This window comes from Dendrobates tinctorius, unplaced genomic scaffold (assembly GCF_039654945.1).
Source record: "Dendrobates tinctorius isolate UK_male_01 unplaced genomic scaffold, ASM3965494v1 ptg000127l, whole genome shotgun sequence".
NCBI classification, from domain to species: domain Eukaryota; kingdom Metazoa; phylum Chordata; class Amphibia; order Anura; family Dendrobatidae; genus Dendrobates; species Dendrobates tinctorius.
This window is the reverse complement of record NW_027361795.1, coordinates 25,105,625-25,119,483: the sequence shown is the minus strand read 5'-3', so window position 1 is coordinate 25,119,483 and position 13,859 is coordinate 25,105,625.

Here is a 13,859-nt window from a genome sequence, read left to right as displayed (position 1 = left end):
TCGACAATCGACATTCACATTCGACATTTGACATTCGACATTTCGACATTCGACATTCACATCCGACATTCGACATTTCGACATTCACATTCGACATTCGACATTTCGACATTTCGACATTTCGACAGTCGACATTCACATTCGACATTCGAAATTGCGACATTCACATTCGACATTTCGACTTTTGACATTCGACATTTCAACATTCGACATTCACATTCGACATTCGACATTCGACATTCGACATTTCAACATTCGACATTTCGACATTCGACATTCACATTCGACATTCGACATTTCGACATTCGACTTTCACATTCGACATTCACATTCGACTTTCGACATTCGACAATCGACATTCACATTCGACATTTTCACATTCGATATTCGACAATTCGACATTCGACATTTCGACATTCGACATTCGACATTTCGACATTCGACATTCACATTCGACATTTGACATTCGACATTGGACATTTCAACATTCGACATTTCGACATTCAACATTCACATTCGACATTCGACATTTCGACATTTCGACAATCAGATTCAACATTCACATTCGACATTCGACATTTCGACATTTCGACAATCAGATTCAACATTCACATTCAACATTCGACATTCGACATTTCGACTTTTGACATTCGACATTTCGACATTCGACATTTCGACATTCGACATTCACATTCGAAATTTGACATTCGACATTGGACATTTCAACATTCGACATTTCGACATTCAACATTCACATTCGACATTCGACATTTCGACATTTCGACAATCAGATTCAACATTCACATTCGACATTTCGACATTTCGACATTTGACATTCACATTCGACATTCGACATTTGACATTCACATTCGACTTTTCGACATTCGACATTCACATTCGACACGTGATATTCGACATTTCGACATTCACATTCGACATTCGACATTTCGACATTCGACATTCACATTCGACATTCGACATTTCGACTTTCGACATGCGACATTTCGACATTTCGACATTCACATTCGACATTCGACATTTCGACATTCAACATTTCGACAATCGACATTTCAACATTCACATTTGACAATCGACATTCGACATTTCGACATTCAGCATTCACATTCGACATTCGAAATTTCGACTTTCGACATTCGACATTCGACATTCGACATTTCGACTTTCGACATTCGACATTTCGACATTCGACATCTCGACATTCGACATTCACATTTGACAATCGACATTCACATTTGACAATCTACATTCACATTTGACATTCACATTCGACATTTGACATTCGACATTTCGACATTTCGACAATCACATTCGACATTCGACATTCGACATTTCGACATTTCGACATTCAACATTCACATTCGACATTCGACATTCGACATTTCGACATTCGACATTTGACATTCACATTCGACATTTTGACTTTTGACATTCGACTTTTCGACATTCGACATTCACATTCGACATTCGACATTTCGACATTCACATTCGACATTCGACATTTCGACATTCGACATTCACATTCGACATTCACATTCGACATTCGACATTTCGACATTCGACATTCACATTCGACATTCGACATTTCGACTATCGACATTCGACATTTCGACATTCGACATTCACATTCGACATGCGACATTTCGACATTTCGACATTCACATTCGACATTCGACATTTCGACATTCGACATTTCGACAATCGACATTTCGACATTTCAACATTCACATTTGACAATCGACATTCGACATTTCGACATTCAACATTCACATTCGACATTCGACATTTCGACTTTCGACATTCGACATTTCGACATTCGACATTCACATTCGACTTTCGACATTCGACATTTCGACATTTCGACACCCGACATTTGGACATTTCGACATTCACATTCGACATTTGACATTCAACATTCGACATTCACATTCGACATTCGACATTCACATTCGACATTCGACATTTCGACTTTCGACATTCACAATTGACATTCGACATTCACATTTGACAATCGACATTCACATTTGACATTCGACATTCACATTCGACATTTGACATTCGACATTTCGACATTTCGACATTTCGACATTTCGACATTCACATTCGACATTTCGACTTTCGACATTCGACATTCGACATTCGACATTTCGACTTTCGACATTCGACATTTCGACATTCGACATTCGACATTCACATTTGACATTCGACATTCGACATTCGACATTTCGACATTTCGACATTCACATTCGACATTTCGACATTCACATCCGACATTCGACATTTCGACATTCACATTCGACATTTCGACTTTTGACATTCGACATTTCGACATTCGACATTCACATTCGACATTCGACATTTCAACATTCGACATTTCGACATTCACATTCGACATTCGACATTTCGACATTTCGACAATCACATTCGACATTCGACATTTCGACATTTCGACATTCAACATTCACATTCGACATTCGACATTCGACATTCGACATTTCGACATTTCGACATTTGACATTCACATTCGACATTTCGACATTCACATTCGACATTTCGACTTTTGACATTCGACATTTCGACATTCGACATTCATATTCGACATTTGACATTCGACATTCGACATTTCAACATTCGACATTTCGACATTCGACATTCACATTTGACATTCGACATTTCGACATTCGACATTCACATTCGACATTCGACATTCACATTCGACATTCGACATTTCGACATTCGACATTCACATTCGACATTCGACATTTTGAATTTCGACATGCGACATTCACATTCGACATTCACATTCGACATTTGACATTCGACATTTCGACATTCGACATTCACATTCGACATTCGACATTTCGACTTTCGACATTCGACATTCGACATTTCGACATTCGACATTTCGACATTCGACATTCGACATTTCGACTTTCGACTTTCGACATTCGACATTCGACATTTCGACTTTCGACTTTCAACATTCGACATTTCGACATTCACATTCGACATTCGACATTCGACATTCACATTCGACATTCGACATTCACATTTGACATTCGACATTCGACATTCGACATTTCGACATTTCGACATTCACATTTGACATTCGACATTCGACATTCGACATTTCGACATTTCGACATTCACATTCGACATTCGACATTCGACATTCACATTCGACATTCGACATTCACATTCGACATTCGACATTTCGACTTTCGACATTCGACATTCGACATTTCGACATTCGACATTTCGACATTCGACATTCGACATTTCGACTTTCGACTTTCGACATTCGACATTTCGACTTTCGACTTTCAACATTCGACATTTCGACATTCACATTCGACATTCGACATTCGACATTCACATTCGACATTCGACATTCACATTTGACATTCGACATTCGACATTCGACATTTCGACATTTCGACATTCACATTTGACATTCGACATTCGACATTCGACATTTCGACATTTCGACATTCACATTCGACATTCGACATTCGACATTCACATTCGACATTCGACATTCACATTCGACATTCGACATTCGACATTCACATTCGACATTCGACATTCACATTTGACATTCGACATTCGACATTTCGACATTTCGACATTCACATTCGACATTCGACATTCGACATTCACATTCGACATTCGACATTCACATTTGACATTCGACATTCGACATTTCGACATTTCGACATTGACATTCGACATTTCGACATTTCGACATTCGACATTCACATCCGACATTCGACATTTTGACATTCACATTCGACATTTCGACTTTTGACATTCGACATTTCGACATTCGACATTCACATTCGACATTTGACATTCGACATTGGACATTTCAACATTCGACATTTCGACATTCAACATTCACATTCGACATTCGACATTTCGACATTCACATTCGACATTTTGACTTTTGACATTCGACTTTTCGACATTCGACATTCACATTCGACATTTGACATTCGACATTCGACATTTCGACATTCGACATTTCGACTTTCGACATTCGACATTTCGACATTCGACATTTCGACATTCGACATTCACATTTTACATTCGACATTCGACATTCGACATTCTACATTCGACATTTCGACATTTCGACATTTCGACATTCGACATTTCGACTTTCGACATTTGACATTTCGACATTCGACATTTCGACATTCGACATTCACATTTTACATTCGACATTCACATTTTACATTCGACATTCGACATTCGACATTCGACATTCTACATTCGACATTTCGACATTTCGACATTCGACATTTCGACATTTCGACATTAGACATTTCGACTTTCGACATTCGACATTTCGACATTCGACATTTCGACATTCACATTCGACATTCACATTTTACATTCGACATTCTACATTCGACATTTCGACATTTCGACATTCGACATTTCGACATTTCGACATGTCAACATTCACATTCGACATTCGACATTCACATTCGACATTCGACATTCACATTCGACATTTCGACTTTCAACATTCGACATCTCGACATTCGACATTCACAATTGACATTCGACATTCACATTTGACAGTCGACATTCACATTTGACATTCGACATTTCGACATTTCGACATTCAACATTTCGACATTCGACATTCACATTCGACATTCGACATTCACATTTGACATTCGACATTCGACATTACGACATTCGACATTCACATTTGACATTCGACATTTCGACATTTCGACATTCACATTCGACATTCAACAGTCGACATTTCGACATTCGACATTCACAATTGACATTCGACATTCACATTTGACAATCGACATTCACATTTGACATTCGACATTCACATTCGACATTCGACATTTCGACTTTCGACATTTCGACATTCGACATTCACATTTGACATTTGACATTCGACATTCGACATTCACATTCGACATTCGACATTCGACATTTCGACATTCGACATTTCGACATGTCGACATTCACATTCGACATTCGACATTCGACATTTCGACATTCACATTCGACATTTCGACTTTTGACATTCAACATTTCAACATTCGACATTCACATTCGACATTCGACATTCACATTCGACATTTTCACATTCGACATTTCGACATTCGACATTCGACATTTCGACATTTCGACATTCGACATTTCGACATTTCGACATTCACATTTCGACATTCACATTCGACATTCGACATTCACATTCGACATTCGACATTCACATTCGACATTCGACATTCGACATTTCGACATTACGACATTTCGACATTCACATTCGACATTTCGACATTCGACATTCACATTCGACATTTCGACATTCACATTCGACATTTCGACATTTCGACATTCACATTTCGACATTTCGACATGCGACATTCGACATTTCGACATTCACATTCGACATTCGACATTTCGACATTCACATTCGACATTTCGACATTCACATTCGACATTTCGACATTCGACATTCGACATTTCGACATTTCGACATTCGACATTTCGACATTTCGACATTCACATTTCGACATTCACATTCGACATTCGACATTCACATTCGACATTCGACATTCACATTCGACATTCGACATTCGACATTTCGACATTACGACATTTTGACATTCACATTCGACATTTCGACATTCGACATTCACATTCGACATTTCGACATTCACATTCGACATTTCGACATTTCGACATTCACATTTCGACATTTCGACATGCGACATTCGACATTTCGACATTCACATTCGACATTCGACATTTCGACATTCACATTCGACATTTCGACATTCACATTCGACATTTCGACATTCACATTCGACATTTCGACATTTCGACATTCACATTTCGACATTTCGACATGCGACATTCGACATTTCGACATTCACATTCGACATTCGACATTTCGAAATATGTCATTTCGACATTCGACATTTCGAAATATGACCATTCGACATTCGACATTTAGACATTCGACATTTCGACATTCGACATTTCGACATTCGACATTTCGACATTTCGACATTCACATTCGACGTTCGACATTCACCATTCGACATTCACATTTAACATTCGACATTTCGACATTTGACATTCGACATTCACATTCGACATTTGACATTTCGCCATTCCACATTCGACATTTCGACATTCGACATTTCGACATTCCACATTCCACATTCGACATTTTGACATTCACATTCGACATTCATATTCGACATTTGATATTCGACATTCACATTCGACATTCGACATTCGACATTCGACATTCACATTCGACATTCATATTCGACATTTGATATTCGACATTCACATTCGACATTCGACATTCGACATTCGACATTCACATTCGACATTCATATTCGACATTCTACATTTCGACATTTCGACATCCGACATTCGACATTTCGACATTTCGACATTCGACATTCACCATTCGACATTGGACATTTTGACATTCGACATTCTACATTCGACATTTAGACATTTCGACATCCGACATTCGACATTTCAAAATTCCACATTTCGACATTTCGACATTCGACACACGACACTCGACATTCACTTTCCACTTTCGACATTCGACATTCACCATTCACATTCGACATTCACCATTCACATTCGACATTTCGACATTTCGACATTCACATTCGACATTCGACATTTCGACATTTTGACATTTTGACATTCGACATTCACATTTGACATTCGACATTCGACATTTCGACATTCGACATTTCGACATTCACATTCGACATTCGACATTCGACATCCGACATTTCGACATTCGACATTCACATTCGACATTCGACTTTCGACATTCGACATTCGACATTTCGACATTCGACATTTCGACTTTCGACATTCGACATTCGACATTTCGACTTTCGACTTTCGACATTCGACATTCGACATTTCGACTTTCGACTTTCGACATTCGACATTTCGACATTCACATTCGACATTCGACATTCGACATTCACATTCGACATTCGACATTCACATTTGACATTCGACATTCGACATTCGACATTTCGACATTTCGACATTCACATTCGACATTCGACATTCGACATTCACATTCGACATTCACATTTGACATTCGACATTCGACATTTCGACATTTCGACATTCACATTTGACATTCGACATTCGACATTCGACATTTCGACATTTCGACATTCACATTCGACATTCGACATTCACATTCGACATTCGACATTCACATTCGACATTCGACATTCGACATTCACATTCGACATTCGACATTCACATTTGACATTCGACATTCGACATTCGACATTTCGACATTTCGACATTCACATTCGACATTCAACATTCGACATTCACATTCAACATTCGACATTCACATTCGACATTCGACATTTCGACATTTCGACATTGACATTCGACATTTCGACATTTCGACATTCGACATTCACATCCGACATTCGACATTTTGACATTCACATTCGACATTTCGACTTTTGACATTCGACATTTCGACATTCGACATTCACATTCGACATTTGACATTCGACATTGGACATTTCAACATTCGACATTTCGACATTCAACATTCACATTCGACATTCGACATTTCGACATTCACATTCGACATTTTGACTTTTGACATTCGACTTTTCGACATTCGACATTCACATTCGACATTTGACATTCGACATTCGACATTCGACATTTCGACATTCGACATTTCGACATTCGACATTTCGACTTTCGACATTCGACATTTTGACATTTGACATTTCGACATTCGACATTCACATTCGACATTCGACATTCGACATTCGACATTTCGACATTTCGACATTTCGACATTCGACATTTCGACTTTCGACATTCGACATTTCGACATTCGACATTCACATTCGACATTCGACATTTCGATATTCGACATTCACATTCGACATTTCGACATTCGACATTCACATTCGACATTCGACATTTCGACATTCAACATTCACATTCGACATTTCGACATTCGACATTCACATTCGACATTCGACATTTCGACATTCAACATTCACATTCGACATTCGACATTTTGACATTTCGACATTTGACATTCACATTCGACATTCGATATTTCGACATTCACATTCGACATTTCGACATTCGACATTCACATTTGACATTCGACATTCGACATTTCGACATTCGACATTTCGACATTTCGACATTCGACATTCACATTCGACATTCGAAATTCGACATTTCAACATTCGACATTTCGAGATTCGACATTTACATTCGACATTTCGACATTTCGACATTCACATTCGACATTCGACATTTCGACTTTCGACATTTAGACATTCGACATTCACATTTGACATTCGACATTCGACATTTCGACATTTGACATTTCGACATTTCGACATGTCGACATTCACATTCGACATTCGACATTTCGACATTCGACATTTCGACATGTCGACATTCACATTCGACATTCGACATTTGCCATTCGACATTCACATTCGACATTCGACATTCACATTCGACATTCGACATTCATATTCGACATTCGACATTTCGACATTTCGACATTCGACATTCACATTCGACATTCGACATTCACATTCGACATTCGACACTCACATTCGACATTCGACATTCACATTCGACATTCGACATTCACATTCGACATTCGACATTTCGACATTACGACATTTCGACATTCACATTCGACATTTCGACATTCGACATTCACATTCGACATTTCGACATTCACATTCGACATTCGACATTTCGACATTCGACATTCGACATTCAACATTTCGACATTTCGACATTCGACATTTCGACATTTCGACATTCACATTCGACATTTCGACTTTCTCCATTTCGACATTTCGACATTCGACATTCACATTTAACATTCGACATTCACATTCGACAATCGACATTCGACATTTCGACATTTCGACATTTCGACATTTCGACATTTGACATTCGACATTTCGACATTTCGACATTCACATTCGACATTTGACATTCACATTCGACATTAGACTTTCGACATTCGACATTTCGACATTCGACATTCAACATTCAACATTCACATTCGACATTCGACATTTCAACATTTCGACATTCGACATTCACATTTGACATTCACATTCGACATTCGACATTTCGACATTTCGACATTCGACATTCAAATTCTACTTTCGACATTTCGACATTCGACATTTCGACAATCGACATTCACATTCGACATTTGACATTCGACATTTCGACATTCGACATTCACATCCGACATTCGACATTCGACATTCACATCCGACATTCAACATTTCGACATTCACATTCGACATTCGACATTCGACATTTCGACATTTCGACAGTCGACATTCACATTCGACATTCGAAATTGCGACATTCACATTCGACATTTCGACTTTTGACATTCGACATTTCAACATTCGACATTCACATTCGACATTCGACATTCGACATTCGACATTTCAACATTTGACATTTCGACATTCACATTTGACATTCGACATTTCGACATTTCGACATTCGACTTTCACATTCGACATTCACATTTGACTTTCGACTTTCGACAATTGACATTCACATTCGACATTTTCACATTCGATATTCGACAATTCGACATTCGACATTTCGACATTCGACATTCGACATTTCGACATTTTGACATTCGACATTTCGACATTCACATTCGACATTTGACATTCGACATTCGACATTCACATTCGACATTCACATTCGACATTTCGACTTTCAACATTCGACATCTCGACAATCGACATTCACATTTGACATTCGACATTTCGACATTTCGACATTCGACTTTCACATTCGACATTCACATTCGACTTTCGACATTCACATTCGACATTTTCACATTCGACATTCGACAATTCGACTTTCGACATTCGACATTTCGACATTCGACATTTCGACATTCGACATTTCGACATTCGACATTCGACATTTTGACATTTCGACATTTCGACATGCGACATTTCGACATTCACATTCGACATTCGACATTTTGACATTCACATTCGACATTCACATTCGACATTTGATATTCGACATTCACATTCGACATTCGACATTCACATTCGACATTCATATTCGACATTCTACATTTCGACATTCACATTCGACATTCGACATTTTGACATTCACATTCGACATTCACATTCGACATTTCGATATTCGACATTCACATTCGACATTCGACATTCGACATTTCGACATTTCGACATTCACATTCGACATTTCGACATTCGACATTTCGACATTCGACATTCACATTCGACATTCGACATTCGACATTCGACATTTCGATATTCGACATTCGACATTTCGACATTCGACATTTCGACATTCGACATTTCGACATTCGACATTCACATTCACATTCGACATTTCGACATTCGACATTTCGACATTTCGACATTCGACATTCACATTCGACATTTCGACATTCACATTCGACATTCGACATTTCGACATTTTGACATTCACATTCGACATTTCGACATTTCGACATTTTGACATTCACATTCACATTCGACATTTCGACATTTCGACATTTCGACATTCACATTCGACATTTCGACATTCACATTCGACATTCGACATTTCGACATTTCGACACACACATTCGACATTCGACATTTCGACTATCGACATTCACATTCGACATTTGACATTCGACATTCACATTTGACATTCGACATTTCGACATTCACATTCCACATTCGACATTCACATTCGACATTTCGACATTTCGACATACACATTCGACATTCGACATTCTCATTCGACATTCACATTCGACATTTCGACATTTCGACATTTCGACATTCACAATCGACATTCGACATTTCGACTTTTGACATTCGACATTTCGACATTCGACATTTCAACATTCGACATTTCGACGTTCGACATTCACATTCGAAATTCGACATTTCGACATTCACATTCGACATTCGACATTCGACATTTCGACATTCACATTCAACATTCGACATTTGACATTCACATTCGATTTTCACATTCGACATTTCGACATTTCGACATTCACAATTGACATTTCAACATTCGACATTTCGACATTTCGACATTCACATTCGACATTCGACATTCGACATTTCGACATTCACATTCGACATTCAACATTCACATTCGACATTCGACATTTCGACATTTCGACATTCACATTCGACATTCGACATTCACATTCGACATTCGACATTTCGACATTCGACATTTCGACATTCACATTCAACATTCGACATTCGACATTCGACATTCACATTCGACATTCGACATTTCGACATTTCGACATTCACATTCGACATTTCGACATTCACATTCGACATTCACATTCGACATTCGACATTCACATTCGACATTCGACATTTCGACCATTCGACATTCACATTCGACATTCGACATTCGACATTCACATTCGACATTCGACATTTTGACATTCGACATTTCGACATTTACATTCGACATTTCGACATTCACATTCGACATTGCGACATTCACATTCGACATTGAGATTCGACATTCGACATTTCGACATTCACATTCCACATTCGACATTCGACATTTCGAAATATGACATTTCGACATTCGACATTTCGAAATATGACAATTCGACATTTCGACATTCGACATTCTATATTCGACATTCACATTCGACATTCGACATTTCGACATTTCGAAATATGACAATTCGACATTTCGACATTCGACATTCTATATTCGACATTCACATTCGACATTCGACATTCGACATTCACATTCGACATTCACATTCGACATTCTACATTTCGACATTTCGACATCCGACATTCGACATTTCGACATTTTGACATACGACATTCTACATTCGACATTTAGACATTTCGACATTCTACATTCGACATTTAGACATTTCGACATTCACATTCGACATTCGACATTTCGACATGCGACATTTCGAAATATGACATTTCGACATGCGACATTTCGAAATATGACATTTCGACATGCGACATTTCGAAATATAACATTTCGACATTCACATTCGACATTCGACATTCACATTCGACATTCGACATTCACATTTGACATTCGACATTCGACATTCGACATTTCGACATTTCAACATTGACATTCGACATTTCGACATTTCGACATTCGACATTCACATCCGACATTCGACATTTTGACATTCACATTCGACATTTCGACATTTCGACATTCGACATTCAAATTCTACTTTCGACATTTCGACATTCACATTCGACATTTCGACATTCGACATTTCGACATTCGACATTCACATTCGACATTTGACATTCAACATTTCGACATTCACATTCGACATTCGACATTCGACATTTCGACATTTCGACAGTCGACATTCACATTCGACATTCGAAATTGCGACATTCACATTCGACATTTCGACTTTTGACATTCGACATTTCAACATTCGACATTCACATTCGACATTCGACATTCGACATTCGACATTTCAACATTTGACATTTCGACATTCACATTTGACATTCGACATTTCGACATTTCGACATTCGACTTTCACATTCGACATTCACATTTGACTTTCGACTTTCGACAATTGACATTCACATTCGACATTTTCACATTCGATATTCGACAATTCGACATTCGACATTTCGACATTCGACATTCGACATTTCGACATTTTGACATTCGACATTTCGACATTCACATTCGACATTTGACATTCGACATTCGACATTCACATTCGACATTCACATTCGACATTTCGACTTTCAACATTCGACATCTCGACAATCGACATTCACATTTGACATTCGACATTTCGACATTTCGACATTCGACTTTCACATTCGACATTCACATTCGACTTTCGACATTCACATTCGACATTTTCACATTCGACATTCGACAATTCGACTTTCGACATTCGACATTTCGACATTCGACATTTCGACATTCGACATTTCGACATGCGACATTTCGACATTCACATTCGACATTCGACATTTTGACATTCACATTCGACATTCACATTCGACATTTGATATTCGACATTCACATTCGACATTCGACATTCACATTCGACATTCATATTCGACATTCTACATTTCGACATTCACATTCGACATTCGACATTTTGACATTCACATTCGACATTCACATTCGACATTTCGATATTCGACATTCACATTCGACATTCGACATTTCGACATTCGACATTTCGACATTCGACATTCACATTCACATTCGACATTTCGACATTCGACATTTCGACATTTCGACATTCGACATTCACATTCGACATTTCGACATTCACATTCGACATTCGACATTTCGACATTTTGACATTCACATTCGACATTTCGACATTTCGACATTTTGACATTCACATTCACATTCGACATTTCGACATTTCGACATTTCGACATTCACATTCGACATTTCGACATTCACATTCGACATTCGACATTTCGACATTTCGACACACACATTCGACATTCGACATTTCGACTATCGACATTCACATTCGACATTTGACATTCGACATTCACATTTGACATTCGACATTTCGACATTCACATTCCACATTCGACATTCACATTCGACATTTCGACATTTCGACATACACATTCGACATTCGACATTCTCATTCGACATTCACAATCGACATTTCGACATTTCGACATTTCGACATTCACAATCGACATTCGACATTTCGACTTTTGACATTCGACATTTCGACATTCGACATTTCAACATTC